An 18,469-nucleotide genomic window follows, 5' to 3' on the forward strand; every position below is an offset into this window, starting at 1 on the left:
CTTGTGAGGCTCTTCTCCTTAAGAGCCTCCCCCTTGCCTAAACTACTCAGCTGGAAGTGAAAATATGAGAGGATTTTACCCTAGGAAGATTCAGGCCAAGGCACCTTCATTCATTCTAGTTTTCCTTGAATAAAGATACACCTAGAAAGGCTATGGCATGTGGACACTCGTAGAGTTAGTTGGGTCTATTGCAAGATGATGATTAGTAGCGTGTGTGGTTCATCTTCTTGGCATTTCTACGTTCTTTCCGGCCCATGATAACATGTCTTCGTCTTGCCATTTCTACTAAGTCTCTATATGTGTGCCCTCCTGTCATATAAGAGAAATATTGAACTTCATAATTATAAAATTTCTTGTTTTTAGTATTTACCTCATGGAGATGCTATGAATTTTGTGAAGAAGGATTAATATTATCATGACAGAGAGAGAGAGAGAGAGAGAGAGAGAGAGAGAGAGAGCATGCCGTGTCACGAGCATCAATATAGAATCCATTTTCATTCGCTACAGTCATATTATCTAGGTTGATAGGTCCTAAAATCTTGAGCACACGGTAGTGGGCACTCTCTTGCTTTGAACGCTATTCCTTGCCATGCTACATCTTATAGTATTTGTAATAACATGCCCAATCAATTTACACTCCTCTTTCTCTTATTTCTCTTCTTTCTCTTGAATAGAGAAATTATAGGCGCGTCGTAACACCGCATCTAATAGCGCGTGTATTTGCACGTGTATTGATTGTTGCATTAGGGCCTCTGTCCACCACGTCCTTAAACCACTTTACATCCAACACATACACAAAGAAGCGTCGAAAGTCAAGCTTAATAATATCTTGGATTATGCCACAATAATCATCCATGGCTCCATTGGCTCCCTCAAAGCTAGCAATGACGCTGCAATCTTGTGTGTTTCTCTTATCATCAATCCGTTGTGTTCAAAAATGCTTGCCCTGACACCATATAGCATTGAACATAGTGCACTACACCAAGACAAAATCAATTAAATAAGCAATCTAAATTATTGAAAGCTCCTAACTTATGCATAACATTGTATATACCGACCTTGCTCATACATCCCCTAGCATACTCCCATTCTTCCATTGTGATATGTATCCCCTCATCTTTCTCTACTTTATCCATTTCGTCAAGTAGCCAATCCACATGAATATCAGTTTTCACAGGTTTAATTAAAAACTAAGAATGAAATTAAAAATTAATGGGTAGGAACTTGGGTAAATGAAAGACAAAATGAGTAATGGTTTAAATGCTATTGGACAAGGGAAAGGCTTTTATACCGAAATGATATAAAACTAGTGTGGTGGATATAATCAATGAGGGGATTAAAAAATGATTATGAAGAGACTAATGACTTGATTATTGAACGTGAAATGTAAACACTTTAATAAGAATCAAGCAAAGAACAACCTTTCTTTGCTTGTTAAAATTACTTGTATATATTTACAAAACAAAGGAGTAGCATTCATGTTGTTCAAACATTATTAGTTTTAACTTGATAGAGATGCTATGAATTTTGTGAAAAAGGATATATCATAATATGAGAGAGAGAGAGAGAGAGAGAGAGAGAGAGAGAGAGAGAGCCATGCCACTAGCATCAATATAAAATCCAATTGCTTTTGACAAAGTCATGTTATCTAGGTTGAGAGATCCTAAAACCTTGTGCACACGATGGTGGGCACTCTGTTGATTTGAATGATATTCCTTCCCAGTCTATGTCTTATATTATTTATAATAACATGTCTACTTAATTTACTCTCCACTTCCTCTACTTAATTTACTCTCCATTTCCTCTACTTAATTTACTCTCCACTTCCTCTACTTAATTTATAATAACATGTCTACTTAATTTACTCTCCACTTCCTCTACTTTCTTCGTTTTTATTTTCATATGGAGAGGAAGAAGAATAAAAAGATTTCATGTTTCTTCTACTTCGACTTCTCATCAAACATAAGGTAATATGACAAGGAGGGAAGAACATAAGAAGAATAAGAAAAGAGAAACTTATGTTCTTGAATATCTTCCCGAATGCATCCCTCAACTCAACATAGTTAGAAAAATGGTCATCATCAAATTGCATGAGCCAATCCATTAGAATATCTTCAAAGGTGGTAGCAAATTCATCTCTTTTGAGCTCCTTTAAGAGTTCTCTTATTGGCTTATAGACCTTCCATGCCTGCTCAAATGTATTGATGTGGATGTTAGGGTCATTTGACTTTTCACCCTTAAACATCAGGAAGTGATTATTTGTTCAAGTTTTTAGCTATTTTAAACCACACTTTGACCTTTGTGTTTTGTTAAGTCAACACTTCTCTGAGTTTTTAGTGCCACTCATATCCTATTTTATCTAGTTTTCTCAACATTGTATTGAACTGCTTCTCCTCATAAAAACACTCCTAGTTTTGAGTTGTTGATGCCATTATTCTGTGTGCAAGTTGATGATGCCATTGAGACTCTGATTCTAATTCTGAAGTTTCATTGGAGGTGCATTTGTTCTTCTTCTTCAGAGGTGGTCTCATACTTCTTCTTCATCTCCTTTTCCTCCTTATCAGAGTCACTATGTGACTAAGATTGTGTCTTTGGTTCTTCTTGCCTTTCGTTCCTTTTATAAACAAACATGATGGTGTTCTTAATAAAATTTTCCAAGATCTTTGTAGGATTATATTGTTCCATTTTCTTAATGTCCTTGTCCCTCAGGCCATTGGTAGCAATCATCTAAGGTTTTGCACCATTGGTGGGTTTTCCACTTTCTGGGCCTTTTCCTTGATTCGGTGTCATGGAAAGAGAGAATTTTCATGAGCTAAACTGATATAAAAATGTGACGATCTCAAATGTAGCCATATCATAATCGTATAACTTAATCTAAGAAAACATTGAAACTCACTTAATCGTGCTATTTCTACATAGCAATACAACCAAAGCAATCCTCTCAAATAGCAAAGGTATAAAACTAGCTTTTAATTCAAACAGTTTAACTTCTCTTAGTATTTTAAGTCACACGAGAATCTTTATTTTTAACAAAATCAATTATCATGCTCTAACTAGCGAGATCATCTCTAGTCACTACTATAGCTAAGTCTTCGCTATGCTTATGCATTAGTCCATCCGGTCTATGCGTTAGTCCATCCGATTAATATAGATAAGATAGTCAATCTTGATGGCAATTTCTAAGGCAAAGCTTGACAACTTGTCTCTTTCGGAGAGTAATACCTTCCAATTTATTTGGAATTAGAGAAAAGTCAAAACTACAAAGTTTTAGGACTTCTAATTCTCTATAAAACATATCTCTGTGATGGTTCTCTAAAAATGATTTCTAAGGTCTCTTTGAGAGCTGCATTCAAAATGGCCAAAGTTGTGTTTTCAACATAAAACTATAAAAAACAGCCAATGCAGCACTTTGTACTTGAATAACTCAAAAACGAAAGGGATTTGGCTTTCTAGCCTCTCATACACTCTTGTAGAGTTCTTTGCCGTCTAAAACTTTTATCTTTATGTTAAAATCTGATTCTAAACACACGGAAAGATAAATGCTTCGCAAAACACTTCCTATTAAAGGTTATACCTAAAAGTTAGTCACAAACTAGTCAAATATTCTATCTTCTAATTCTTTACCCCACCAAAACTATTTATTCCATGAGTCTCATAGACCAAGATGATCATGTATAATTAATAAAGTTAAGAATTACTCATCGTTAAGCATGCCCTATATCGACTCGGATTCTCTTGTATACACTTATCGATTTATTTATTTCATATCAAAATAATTTGAGGAAAAATAATAAAAAGAGAGTTTGTGTACTTCCCTGATATATTTGAAGAGGTCTTGATTGATTGGGAATCCATGTCTACTCTCAAGAAATTGTGGAAGAGCTGTTTGTAGATTTAGCAAGCCTCTTAGATCTGTTATTAGGGGTGCAACCTGCAACAGCTAAACTTCATGCATAGTTATCAGAAACTTGTTGTGTGTGTACTTAAAATTACTAGAACATGTGCATTCTACAACCTAGCATGGGCGGAATTGCCAAAATCAGCTTTATGTGAAAGTCAGCTCCAAAAATAGGTCACGTTTTACTTTTATTAAAAATTTCTTCTCACACATCTCTTTATCTAGATTAAAATTACCTTCTTTTACATATTTTTATCTTGAAAAATAATATTTTATGACATGACCTGGCTTATAATAGTAGTGATAAATGCATTGGGCCTTTGATTTTAGAAATTTAAAAAACCACTCTTATATCTTGATATGCATAGCATGTACCTCATTCTATTGTTGAAATTTTAAAGCTCCCCTTTTCTATTTTAAAGCTCCCCTTTTCTATCGCATTCTAAAAATCTACTCTTACTTGTTGAATGTTTGAAGCTCACCTTGCCTCTTGAATTCTAAAAAGCTTACTTGTGATCCTCGGTAATTTCCAAGAAATTTAATGTTGATTTTGATATGAGGTTTGATTAGCTCTTGCATAGAGACTCAGAGCCGTGTCCTTTATTTCCTTTTCCTCTAGAACTTTTAAAGAAATGACTGCATTCTGACCATACTAATTATTATAAGACTTTGATGTACCTCCAAGGATGTGTTCTTCTTGGATCGTCTTTAAAATGAGATCCTTAAAAGTAGGAAATGTTGAGGGAGAGAGACGAGACAAGAGACACCACATACGCTCCACAAGAATGATACATATTAGTCACAAGTCACAAATATATAGGCAAGACCTAGAGTGAGTTAGGGCTAGCTATATATAGCTCCAACACCCCCACTCAAATAAAGGTCTCTAGCTGCGAGTTTAAAAACCCTTGGGAGCACAAGGGAAAAACCCGAGCTCCTACATATAAATGTACAATGCCACCTTAAAGTCCATGTGCAATGTGCTTCTATATACAAAGTACAAAGAATAAATGTGCATGATATGAAGTAATGTGTGAAGTGTCCTAAAGTCTATAGGCTATGTACAAGTCTAGACAAAATTGACATGACATGAGATGTGCTAATCTCCAAAAAGAGAGGCCGCGGCAACTCCAAGTTCTGATCGCAAAAGTGTAACCGAGCTTCATGGAGTCCTTTGGTGCGAATGTCTGCAATCATTTGATCAGTTGGACAATGTTCTACCATTATTGCTCCTTTCCTTACTTCATGTCGAACATAGTGATAATGAACTGCAATATGCTTGGACTTGCTATGTTGCACGTAGTCCTTGGCTAGACTAATAGCACTTTGGTTGTCACATCTAAGAGGAGTGCTTGAGGAAGGAGAATGACCGATATCAGCAATCAAGCAATTGTGGAAGCCAAACCAATTCACGAGCTGCTAAAGATGCAGCTACATATTCAGACTCTGTAGTAAAAACTGCAATACAGCGTTGTTTCTTGCTAGCCGAAGATACCAAATAGCCATTGATCATAAAGAAGCAATTACCACTGGTGGATCACATGGACAAGTTAGAGCTTGCCCAATCAGCATATCTGAATAACCCAGAAGATTAAGAGAAGTTGTTGAAGATATGTCTTCTTGATGGCGGCGATATACAAGTCCGAAATCTGCAGTGCCCTTCAAGTACTTCAAAACACATTTAGCTCGACCAATGTCTTGTAGATGGAGAGGACAAGTATTGTCCTAACAGATTTGCTGCAAACAGAATATCAGGACGAGTGCTCATGCCCACAAATTGAAGACGACTAACAAGATTAGCATAGGGTTGATTTAAAGCTAATGATTCAGCCTCAATATTTGCAGAAGTATTCCTAGTAGAGCTTTCAAGACAAGGAGTGTTTGTTGCCAAATGTGCAGTAGCCAATCCAAACTTTTGAACAATATCTTAGAAAAACTTTGTTTGACGAAGAAGCAAAATACCATTGTGACGATACCTTTGAACTTGAATACCAAGGCGTGAATGAATGTCGCCAAGATCCACCATATCAAAGGTTGAGGATAAAACCTTTTTTACTTGTTGCATGAAAGATAGATTATTAGACACAAGTATAGTGTCATCAACATAAAGGGCCAATATCACAAAATGGTTATCCACATTGCGCTTGATATAAAGATTTGAATCAGAGAAGCAAGAAACAAACCCCTGAGATGTGAGAAATTGATCAATCTTGATGTACCATGATCGTGAAGCTTGTTTTAGTCCATACAAAGCACGGTGGAGTTGGCATACAAGATGTTCATTTTTGGGAATTGTAAATCCTTCAGGTTGCTCCATATATATTTCCTCCTTTACGTCTCCATTAAGAATAGCCGTCTTAACATCCATTTGATGTCTTTCCAAATCAAACTGAGTTGCAAAAGCTAGTGGTACTCGAATGCTTGTACTACGAACTAAGGGTGAAAAAGTGTCATGATAGTCAATCCCTGCAATTTGTGAGTATCCCTTTGCAACAAAACGAGCTTTGAATTTATCAAAGGATCCATCTGCCTTTGTTTTAGTCTTGTAAACCCACTTACATTTGATAGGAGTACGATCAGAAGGTAGATTGGTAAGAACCCATGTACCTTTCGAGATCAAAGACTCATATTCAGCTTCCATGGCTTCCTTCCATTCTTCCTTTTGTGGAGAGGACATAACTTCTGCATAAGTTGAAGGATCTTCACAAACAGCCAATACGTGATTAAAGGTTTCAAGATCATCATCATATACATGATTTGCACCGTTCTCAAGTTCAATAGGAAGATCAACATAGATATCAAGATCTGTAGCAGTCTCCTTTCAAACCGTAGGATGAACATCAATAGACTTGTCTCTAATATCCATCAAAAGAGTGTTGTCATCATGCAAATCATTGTCCAAAAGTAGAAAAGGAAAAGAAGTGAGTAATGTTTTTGTATCATCAGCATCATCTGTGGACCACGAACCTCCCATCAATTGCTCATTGAATATAGCATCTCGACTAACAATTGCCTTTTGAGAACTTGGATCGTAAAACTTGTAACCCTTTGAGTTGTCAGAATAACCAATAAAAATAACCTTCAAACCTAAAGGTTCTAGCTTGTGTCGTGTCTCTTTTTTGAGACATGAATATAAGCAATATAAGAGATTACCATGTCGAGGAGCAACCGCAATAGTGGTGCATCCTTTTCGATGCGACACTTTGTATTATCAAATCCAACAAATAGACCAAGATCCACAAGCCGCGCAACAGAAAGTAAGTTTCTTTGTAAATCAGGAACATGTAAAACTCCTCGCAGTATTTTGGTTGAGGAACCAAATACAAGTCGCCAATACCCATTACTTGGCAAGTTGTATTATCAGCAAGATAAACCACTTTCTTGATAGGAATTGGATGATAATTGTGTAACCATTGCAATTGATATGTCATGTTGCCAGTAGCACCAGAATCAACAATAAAGAGAGAACCATCACGAACATGTAGTACCTTTTCTGGAGGGACATTATAATGAACCAAATTAGCCTCTTGATGAACATTGTCTTCATCATGAGGATTTTGTTGACTAGCATAAGCTTGATTTCGAGCTTCATCATATAATGCCTCTTGAAGCATCGATTGGATGAATGCCTTGTGCTCCCACAATATTCACAGGTTACAGAAGAGAAAGAACCCCTTGATAAAAAACGAGGTTGCTTATTTGTAATACCGTGTTCTTCATCATACTCTCGTGCCCAACATTCAGATACCAAGTGACCAGTTTAGTCACAATAAGAACAACGCTTTTGAGAAAATCTCAAACGAGAAGAATTACCTCCTCTTTGGAAGCCACGACATGTAAATTGGGAGGAGGAAGAAGGGCGTTGCGGAAATGGACGTCTCCGGACAGCAAAAGCTGTCTCTGATTCTACGTACTCTTGGGCAATCATGATTGTTTCATGAGTTACCGAAGAAGGGCGTTGCAAAAATGGACGTCTCCGGACAGCAAAAGCTGTCTTTGATTCTGCATACTCTTGGGCAATCATGATTGTTTCATGAGTTACCGACGTCTAACAATCATGACGTTGAGAATATGCAATCAAAGAAATACATGTATGCTCAATGTCAATTTTATCCTTGTTAGATAATATAGTGATAATATTATCATACAAAGGATCCTTCACCGTATCAAGAAGGTGTGTAACCAGTTGAGTTCAAGGAATAGGATCCCCTGCAGTAGAAAGTTGATTCATAATACCTTTGAATGATTCAATGTGACTAGACATGGATGTAGCTGCCTTGAATTGAAGCTTGCCCAAAAGGTTACGGAGATACAGAATCTCTGTAACAGTTTTCTTCTCATAGTGATAAGATAGTCCCATATAGCATATGACGTGGATAACGGATAAACATCTAGCATGAGTGAATCGTTAAGGGCAGAAAGTGTATACCGATGAGTAGCCTTATCATGATGAATCCAGTGTGCATGATCAATTTTCCACTGTTCAAAAATAGGACCTTCGGTAATAATAACATCATTCTCTGAAGTGGATCAATAGGTTGAGGAGGGCATGCAAGAATACCAAGAGCAATATCTACCAGTTCGTCTCCTTCCAAAATTAATAGCATCTTGTATTTCCAACCAGGAAATTCCTGGCCTTGGAAAAGAGGAACAGAACGTTGCCTAGAAGGAAATCTATTAATAAGTATGGTGTTTGCCATGTTGGGTTGTGAGAACACGTACAAGATAAGTTCGCAGAACTTGCGGACCAATGTACGAGATATGAGAAACGTAGCCAAAAATAGGCATGCACCAGACTACGAGCATAAAGTGATCATGTAAAGAATAGAACATGAACCAAAATTAGAACTCTAAAAGTCGAGACCCGTATCTCATGCACGTAAGCAAACTTAGAGGCCCATAAAAGACAAAAATAATAATAAGAAAAAGCACTGCGTTAAGAAAAAAAAACCGTGTTATGACGCGACTTGCATGGCAAGTTTTATATCTAATTGTAGCTTGTACAGCAAGCATCCGTCTGAAGCTTTCATGATCAAATCCTGCTTACGACTCAGAGACAACTACCTATTTGCTCCCACAAAGAACCTATTTTACTATTTTAGATGCAATTTGCCTGAAATGTTCTAACTTTTGACTAAGAACTCCGATTGACAAACTGTTTTGATAGGTTTTAGTTTTAAGGACGCGATTAAGAAACAATTCTAATTACAATAAGTGGAGTTTTAAAATCATGTAGGCAACATATAATCAAAGAACCAATCAAACCTACACAAAACTGTTACCAAAGATCAATCTTGTAAGAAATGAAATCATAATCATAAATTAAACAAGAAGACGTAGATGCTTCCCTTATGATTAGAATCGCTTTGATACCAGTTGAGGGAGAGAGACGAGACAAGAGACACCATATACACTCCAAAAGAATGAATCATATTAGTCACAAGTCACATATATATAGGCAAGACCTAGAGTGAGTCAGGGCTAGCTATATATAGCTCCAACAGGAAACTCTTGTATCACCATGATAAATGAATAAAACAATTTATATTCACAACAAAAGCTATTCAAGCACGCTTAAAACACAATTCTTTAACATAATTTGAGATATAAATATTTTAGCTTTTAACATTATTCACGACTCTACTTTCAATTACATTTTATGTGAATTGGACACACTCTTATACATGTTTGCAAGAATATCCCATAATTCTTCAACTAAATCACAATGTTCAATGTGAGGTGTGATTACTTGCCTTACATTTTGCTCATCACTGTTTTGTTCTTGAGATTCAAATTCTTGAGTTCCATGTGCTAGTGGTTGGCTAAATCGTAGGCTTCTTTAACTATTTTCTTACCTTTTCCATAATAAAGAACAAAGGGCACTGGTTCCTCCTCTATACTTGTCACTGTGCTCCTATTTTGAATCTCTGTGCATGATAATGTTTATTATCTAGTTTCTGTATGGTGCTCCAGTAAAACTTTAACATCTTGAAGATCTTTGTAAACAACTTAACATAAAAGAAAAGGCTTTAAAAAATTGACTTTCTTCACACATGCAAGTGTGGGCTTCCAAAAACATACCTCCCTCTCGCAAACCTATGTGGGCACACTATATTGATAAAAACTATTGTAAGAAAACTTTAGTTTTACCAACCTTGAGTGAATTAATGACATCACCTAAAATTTAGTCATAAACTAGTCAAATATTCTATCTTCTAATTCTTCACCCCACCAAAACTATTTATTCCATAAATCTCATAAACCAATATGATCATGTATAATTAATAAAATTCAGAATCACTCATCATTAAGCACGCCCTATATCGACTCGGATTCTCTCGTATACACTTATCGATTTATTTATTTCATAGCAAAAGAATTTGAAGAAAAATATTAAAAAGAGAGTTTGTGTACTTCCCTGATATATTTGAAGATGTCTTGATTGATTGGGAATCCATGTCTACTCTCAAGAAGTTGTGGAAGAGCTGTTTGTAGATTTAGCAAGCCTCTTAGATCTACTATCAGGTGTGCAACGTGCAATAGGTATAACTTCATGCACAGTTATTAGAAACTTCATGCACAGTTATCAGAAACTTGTCGTGTGGGTACTTAAAATTACTAGAACATGTGTATTATACAACCTAGTGTGGGCAGAATTGCCAAAATTAGCTGTATGTGAAAGTCAACTCCCCTCCTCCATAATTGATAAACAAGAAATTAGAATTGGATCACATAAATAAATTGCAACATAAAGCATGATAGATAATAATCTTCAATAGTAGACATGAGTGAGAGAGAGAAAGAAATAGACAGAGTACACCGTCAACACTCTCACCGAGTACAATCATCCCCCCCCATGCATGAGTATTTAAATGTATTAATTTTGTTTCAGGCCAAAGTGACATGTTTACAAGAAGTGTCCTTCTACAAATATTAAAGAAGGTAATTAAATCTTAGATAAAATGAAACATCTTAATTTTATCTATTTTTAGGCCTGCAAAACTAATGTATGTCGAAAGTACTCCTCTCATGCGTTGAATTCTAAAGAAAGTCACAACATAAATATTAGATCTTATAAATGTCTAATTTTGCATACTTTTTTTGTTATTTACAGTCTTGTCCAATGTATGTCGAAAGTACTCCTCTCATGCATTGAATTCTAAAGAAAGTTACAACATAAATATTAGATCTTATAAATGTCTAATTTTGCATACTTTTTTTGTTATTTACAGTCTTGTCCAAATACCTTCACTCATTTCAACTTTGCTAAAAATAAAATATCGCCATAAATATAATCAAGCCAAAATGTGTACCAATATGCACGCCAAAAATGTGTAACCATCATCATGTCGCCCGCACTAGCCCGCCACCACTGATCCATTGTAACATACCTCTGAGAGATTAACCAAGTTATAATTAAAGATAATCCTAAGTTTTGGATGCTACAGATTTCAGTAAAGAATTCCAACACGTTTTCGGTGGTTTTTTAGCAGTAAAGATTCTAAGTGTTAAAATTAAGTGAAAATTTAAGATTGAGTTTTCAATTAGTTAGCATACTCAAAAGAAGCCTTTAAGTGTGTAGATGGACATGCAAATCAAAATTTTATAAAAAAGTAAAACGTGACCTATTTTTGGAGACGACCTTCACATACAGCAGATTTTAGCGATTTCACCCACATTGGGTTGTAGGCCGCACATATTCCAGTAATTTTAAGTATCCATACAACTAGTATGAATGATAACTGTGCGCAGAGTTATACATGTTGCAGATTACAGCCCTGACAGCAGATTTGAGAGGCTTGCCAAATCTAGAAGCAGCTCTTCCACAACTTTAGGAGAGTAGACATGGATTCCCAATCAATCAAGATATCAGCAAATATATCGGGGATGTATACAAACACTCTTTCTATTATTTTTCTTTAAATTCTTTTGAGATTAAATAAATATATTGATAAGCGTGTATATGGGAGAATTCGAGTCGATGTATGGCATGCTTAACCATGGGAATGATAGGAAACCACCACGAGAAGAGGAGGAGGGGGGATTCCTGCAAAGAACTATTGTTGATTGCCTTAGTTTGACTCATAGAATAAAACTTTGGAGTTAAAGAATTAGAAGATAGAATATTTGACTAGTTTATGACTAGAGTCTAGGAATAACCTTCATTAGGGGCTATGTTGCAAAGACTCGATCTGTCCATGTGTTTAGAATCAGATTTTGAGATAAACACGAAAGTTTTAGAGGACAAGAAACTCTACAAGAGTGTAAGAGACTATAGAAAGCCAAATTCCTTTTGTTTTTGAGTTATTCGAATGCAAAGTGGACACTTGGCTTTTTTTATAGTTTCACGCAACTTTGGCTGTTTTGAATGCTCTCAAAGAGACCTTAGAACTCATTTTTAGAGAACCATCACTGAGACGTGCTTTAAAGAGCATTAGAAGTCCTAAAACTTTATAGTTTTGTCCTTTCTCTAATTCTACATAGATTGAAAGATATTACTCTCCCAAAGAAACCCGTTATTAGGCTTTGTCTTAGAAATTGCTATCAAGATTGACTACCTTGTGTATATAGACCGGATGGACTAATGCATAAGCATAGTTAAGACTTAGTTATAGTGACTAGAGATGACCTCACTCTTTAGAACATGATAATTGATTATGTTCAAAACAAGGACTCCCATGTGACTTAAAAGATAAAGAGAAGTTAAAGACTTTAAATTAAAAGCTTGTTTTATACTTGAAATTGATTTTGATTGATTTGAATATGCATGCCTTGAAAGATTATGGACTAGAGATGAGTGTGGGATGATATGTATGAGTTATTGCTTTGTTTTGGGATGAATGATTAATATGCACGCGTATGACTTATTGATATGCATGTGTATGATGAGAGGCGACATGAGATTTTGAGATTCAAGCTGGCCATCCTTAGACAGGGAACGCCGGACAGAGAACGAGATTTATGCCCTTTGGGAGAGCCATGTGGTAGAACCTAGAGAGGACGAGATTCACAAAGAGGCATACCCGAGGATAGCCGCGATGTCTAGTGTGGAGGTTGGGTGAGGTTGGGTGGACGGGCATCGGAGAAAGCCCTAGATTGGCTGGATTTTGGTCAGTATGACTAACCATGTTGTAGAGCATGGTGATGATGATAGAGTCTTGAGATAGACACATACATTGTGATTGATTGAGATGCTATGCTGTAATTGATAGAGATTTATATCATATGAATGTTTGTTTGAGATTACATGATTCTTTGGTTATGTGATAAGAATCTTAGATATGCATGCATGCTTGTTTGCTATTTGAGAAGGTTGATTTGATTGTATTGCTATGTAGAAACATCAGGATTAAATAAGTTTAATGTTTTCTTAGATGAAGTTGTATGATTAAGATATGGTTAGAATTTGGGTACGTTTCATCCGTTATCTAACACACATGCACAAGATTATATCTAGTGACTATCTACCGAACACGATGCGACCAGCACCTCACTAACCATGTGGGAGATAATCAGAAATAAATATCGATGATAAAATTATCTATCAAAATAATATTTTCAATAATTCAAATAATTTTCATAATCCATAACATTCGATCAATGTATCTGCATTCTAAATGCCCTTTTTCTATCCATAACATTCAGTCAATGTATCCATAACCTTCTGTCAATGTATTTGCATACTAAATACCCTTTTTGTATCCATGCATACTAAATGCCCTTTTTGTTTGATTTTGGACATTTTTTAGAGTAATTCTTCATTACTACGTGTGTCTCTACATCTTTCAATTAATCTTTGTCAAGCTTTTTTTTATAAGTGGCTAAGTCTCTTGGGAAGGTATTGATGACACCACCTTTCTACCTTACCTTTAATGAACACAAAAGGTAATCCAAATAACTCTCTTCAATCCCGTTAAGTTGTGTCCACTTTTAGAATGCTTGTATTTGTACTTTTGTATCCCATTTAAGTATTGGACTCATCATTTTGATTATCCCATTTAAGTATTGGACTCATCATTTTGATTATCCCTTAACTGGATTTTGTTTTCTTGTTCTCATCTATGCAAAGTAGAAGAATCGAGGGTGACTATCCCCTCGCTCATGTCTTCTTGGATTTTTTTCTTATGAACTGGATAAGTGTGTGACGAAGGTCCAAACCTTGGGGTTAAGCCTCAAAGGAAAATCTAGTCAATGGTTTCAATCACTAAGATTGTTGGGCAATGATGAGATTTAGAAGCTCATAAATTATAGATTTACTTATAAAAATGAAGCATATAGAATGCTTTTTATAATTATGCACCATATTTTTTAACATCTACTCAATCTAAGGTTTCCTTAAAAAGAATATTTTGGAACCTTATTTTTTAATCTTACACTTAATCATTGTAGTTTTAGGTTTAGTTTTGCATTGCAATTGAGCAGAGATTACATAGCATATTTCACCTATCCTCTTCCCCCAGACAAAGGAAGAGTGGCTCCAAGATACATGGTACCCTAGTTGCATACAGGCTTTCATCATTGCTTGAGTAGTGCATCCTTTTGGGGGCTGCTTCTCCAAGATTTGCTTTCCTATCCACACCTCCACCACTGGTCTAGTCCCCAGGGGGTTTTCTATGAAGGCTACACAAGTAAAGGAGGGGTGTTTGACTTTTCGGTACCATCTTCTAGTCTTTGGCCCAAATTTTGGGGAGCTTTGCCTTCACTTCATACCTTGGATACCCCTGTGCGAGGAACGTGCCCCGCTCGATTGAGCATGCACGCGAGAATTAAAAGGTCATGTCGCTCACTCACCTCAAGAGTAGAGTTGTCTCCCTTAGCTATATTGTTAATTGTATTTCTAAGTTTAAGTGGACATGCAGGGTTTATTGGTTTTCCTTGTCTATTGTTCCCATTGCAGAAGCAGCTTTAGCTTTTCTAGGGAGGACAACGATAGCAAACATGATTTTATAACTTATATAAAGAATAATATAGCATGTGAATAATAATGACCAGTCTAATGATGTTTGAGAGGCTTTCCCTCTTTTTGGGGGAGGTGGTAAGTGACACCAACTTTGGTTGAAACGTGGCGCATGCGTATATAAGGAGACCACAAATTCTATCAGACCGGGAATGTACGCACGATGTGCATGTTACTGGGCGCGAGAGAGACAAGGGCAAAGGTTGTGTTTGAAGCGGAACTAGAATATTAGTCGGATATCAGTCATGAGACTTCGTGACAAAGTTCGATTGTGCACACCAGTTCATGAGACTTCGGTCTGCCGACGAGATATTTCTCTCTCATACTCATCCAGCCGGGGAGAGCTCTTTCTCCGCTAATCGCTTGCCCTCAGTAGCCGTCGTCCAGTAAGTCCTCAGCACGAGCACGTTAATCTCTCTGTATGATTTATATACCATACTATTGTATGGTTATATGTCTGTATAATTATATTCTAACGCACATATATTGAATTTAGTCCGAAGTCGATATAGTATAGTTCGCATAATTTATACACTTTCTCCACACAAATTATATCGAGAGAACATTTTGTTGGTGGCAATAATATTATATTATATTTATATTTATATAATATTGACAGCAGCACTAGTTGTGTGATGGAATCGGAGGCGTCCTCTCAGGAAAACGGAGGCACTAGTAGTACTGACTAGTCGTAGGCAAGACTAATGGAATCGGAGGCGTCCTCTCAGGAAAACGGAGGCACTAGTAGTACTGACTAGTCGTAGGCAAGACTAATAATTGGGAGGCCTGCTGCTAGCGCATTATAAAAGCAAGCAGCGCTGCGCCCGTCTAATACAGCACAGCCAGCCATATCATAATTAAGCCACCCCCTTGGGCTGATCTACACACAGCGAGCGCAGTACTGTCCCAAATTATAGTAGCCTCTTGCCTGCTCTGCTCGTCTCGTCTCGTCTCCTGCGCTAGCTAGCTCGCCGCCGCCATGCCGATCTCCGCCACCAATGGCGCCGCATGCAAAGCCAAATTAGCCAAAGCCCAAGCCGATGGCCCTGCCAGCGTGCTCGCCATGGGCAGCGCCACCCCTCCGCACCTCTTCAAGCAGCACGAGTACCCGGACTTCTACTTCAACGTCACCAACAGCAACCACATGACCGACCTCAAGCAAAAGTTCCAGCGCATTTGTAAGCCCCCTCATATATACTAATATATAATTGCAATAATACTGTATAATAATATGCAGGTGAGACGCAACTCCAAGCTAACGTTGCTCTCTCTCTGTACGTACTACGTACTACTGCAGGTGACAGATCAGGCATCCAGAAGAGGCACATGTACCTGAACGAGGAGATTCTGCGGGCCAACCCGAGCATGTGCGACTTCTGGGGCCAGTCCTTGGATGCGAGGCAAGAGCACATGGTGGAGGAGATACCCAGGCTTGGTGGGGAAGCTGCCCTCAAGGCGTTGGAGGACTGGGGCCGCCCCAAGTCCTGCATCACCCACCTTGTCTTCTGCTCAACGGGCGGCATGGACTTGCCCGGGGCGGACTGGGCTCTCACCACAAGCGTCTGGGTTTGCGCCACAATATCAAGAGGCTGATGCTGTACTCGCAGGGCTGCTTTGGTGGAGGCACGGCCCTCCGCATGGCCACGGAGCTGGCCGAGAACAACAAGGGCGCACGCGTGCTAGTGGTCTGCAGTGAGATCACCGTGGTGACCTTTCGTGGGCCTAATGAGACCCATATCGACAGCCTTGTGGGTCAGGCTTTGTTCAGCGACGGTGCCTCCGCCCTCATCGTCGGCTCCGACCCCATCGCTCACGTGGAGAAGCCCTGGTTTCAGGTTCACTGGACCGGCTCCTACATCTTGCCCGACAGTGATGGTGCCATCCAAGGCCACTGGAAGCAAATCGGCCTCACATTCCACCTCCACAAAACCGTTCCACAGCTTGTCTCTCAGAACCTGCCTGCCGTCTTGCAAGATGCCCTGGATAATGTCCATGATGATGATGGCCATGCCCCTAGCCCCAATGACATCTTTTGGATCACGCACCCAGGTGGCCCCGCCATTCTCAACCAAATGGAGCAGGCACTCAAGCTCAAACCCGAGAAACTCGCAGCCACTAGACAAGTGCTCGCTGAATACGGCAACATGTCCAGCGCTTGTGTTTTCTTCATCATGGAGCAGATGCGGCGCAACTCTTTGGAAAAGAAGCTCGCCACTTCTGGCGAGGGATTCGATTGGGGGGTGCTCGTCAGCTTTGGCCCGGGTGTGACTTGCGAGGCTCTTCTCCTTAAGAGCCTCCCCCTTGCTTAAACTACTCGGCTGGAAATGAAAATATGAGAGGATTTTACCCTAGGAAGATTTAGGCCCAGGCACCTTCATTCATTCTAGTTTTCCTTGAATAAAGATACACCTAGAAAGGCTAGGGCATGTGGGCACTCGTAGAGTTGGTTGGGTCTATTGCAAGTTGATGATTAGTAGGGTGTGTGGTTCATCTTCTTGGCATTTCTACGTTCTTTCGGGCCCATGATAACATGTCTTCTTCTTGCCATTTCTACTAAGTCTCTATATGTGTGCCCTCTTATCATATAAGAGACATATTGAATTTCATAATTATAAAATTTCTTGTTTTTAGTATTTATCTCATGGAGATGCTATGAATTTTGTAAAGAAGGATTAATATTATCATGAGAGAGAGAGAGAGAGAGAGAGAGAGAGAACATGCCGTGTCAGGAGCATCAATATAGAATCCATTTTCCTTCCCTGAAGTCATATTATCTAGGTTGACAGGTCCTAAAATCTTGAGCACATGGCAGTGGGCACTCTCTTGCTTTGAACGCTATTCCTTGCCATGATACATCTTATAGTATTTGTAATAATATGCCCAATCAATTTACACTCCTCTTTCTCTTATTTCTCTTCTTTCTTCTTTTTCTTTACATTCAGAGAGGAAGAAGAATAGAAGATTTTATGCTTCTTCTACCTCGACTTCTCATCAAGAATAAGATAATAAGACATAAAAAGAACAAGAAAATAGAAACTTACCAATGGATAAAGAGATATTGCAAGTCCCTACTGGATAATAAACACGCTTAGAACCTTATTTTTGAGAAAATAAAAATAAAGCCTAACAAAAAAGATAGAAGCTTAAGCCCAAAATATAATTTACTTGACGAGATTGTTTCTTATTGTGTAAATAACTTAAAGTATATAATTGAGAGATGAATGGTGTTGCATAGAGGAATAATTGATACATTTTACAAATTGCTAAAGCCATGTTCGAACAAAAATGTATGCTCCTCATTATTGGGCAAAAGCTTGCAATTATGGTGTGTTTGAATTATGGATGTGACGTTGAAGATATAGAATGATGGAGATCAAGGTGTATAGGTACCAAGAAGAGGGTCACTCATTCTAAGGTTAGCTTATGATACCTTTCTATCTCCACATTACGCTTTTATGGTAGCTATATCATAATGGAATGAACTTGATTTTCTCAGAAGTGCTAAAGAATGGAAAAATATTATAAATGAGAAGATTAGTGTGAATTTAGCATGAGCTCCTAAGTCAAGGAAGAGCAAAATTGGAATGTTCTATACACTTGAAAAACTGTTTGTG

At 37.9% G+C, this 18,469-nt stretch overlaps 1 pseudogene; it reads left to right on the forward strand.

Moving 5' to 3' along the window:
- Positions 1-15,834: 15,834 nt before the first annotated feature.
- Positions 15,835-17,211, forward strand: LOC147640227 (chalcone synthase pseudogene; annotated as a pseudogene).
- Positions 17,212-18,469: the final 1,258 nt, after the last annotated feature.

This window comes from Cibotium barometz, chromosome 3, assembly GCF_041138505.1.
Source record: "Cibotium barometz isolate CiBa-2024 chromosome 3, ASM4113850v1, whole genome shotgun sequence".
Classification (NCBI taxonomy): domain Eukaryota; kingdom Viridiplantae; phylum Streptophyta; class Polypodiopsida; order Cyatheales; family Cibotiaceae; genus Cibotium; species Cibotium barometz.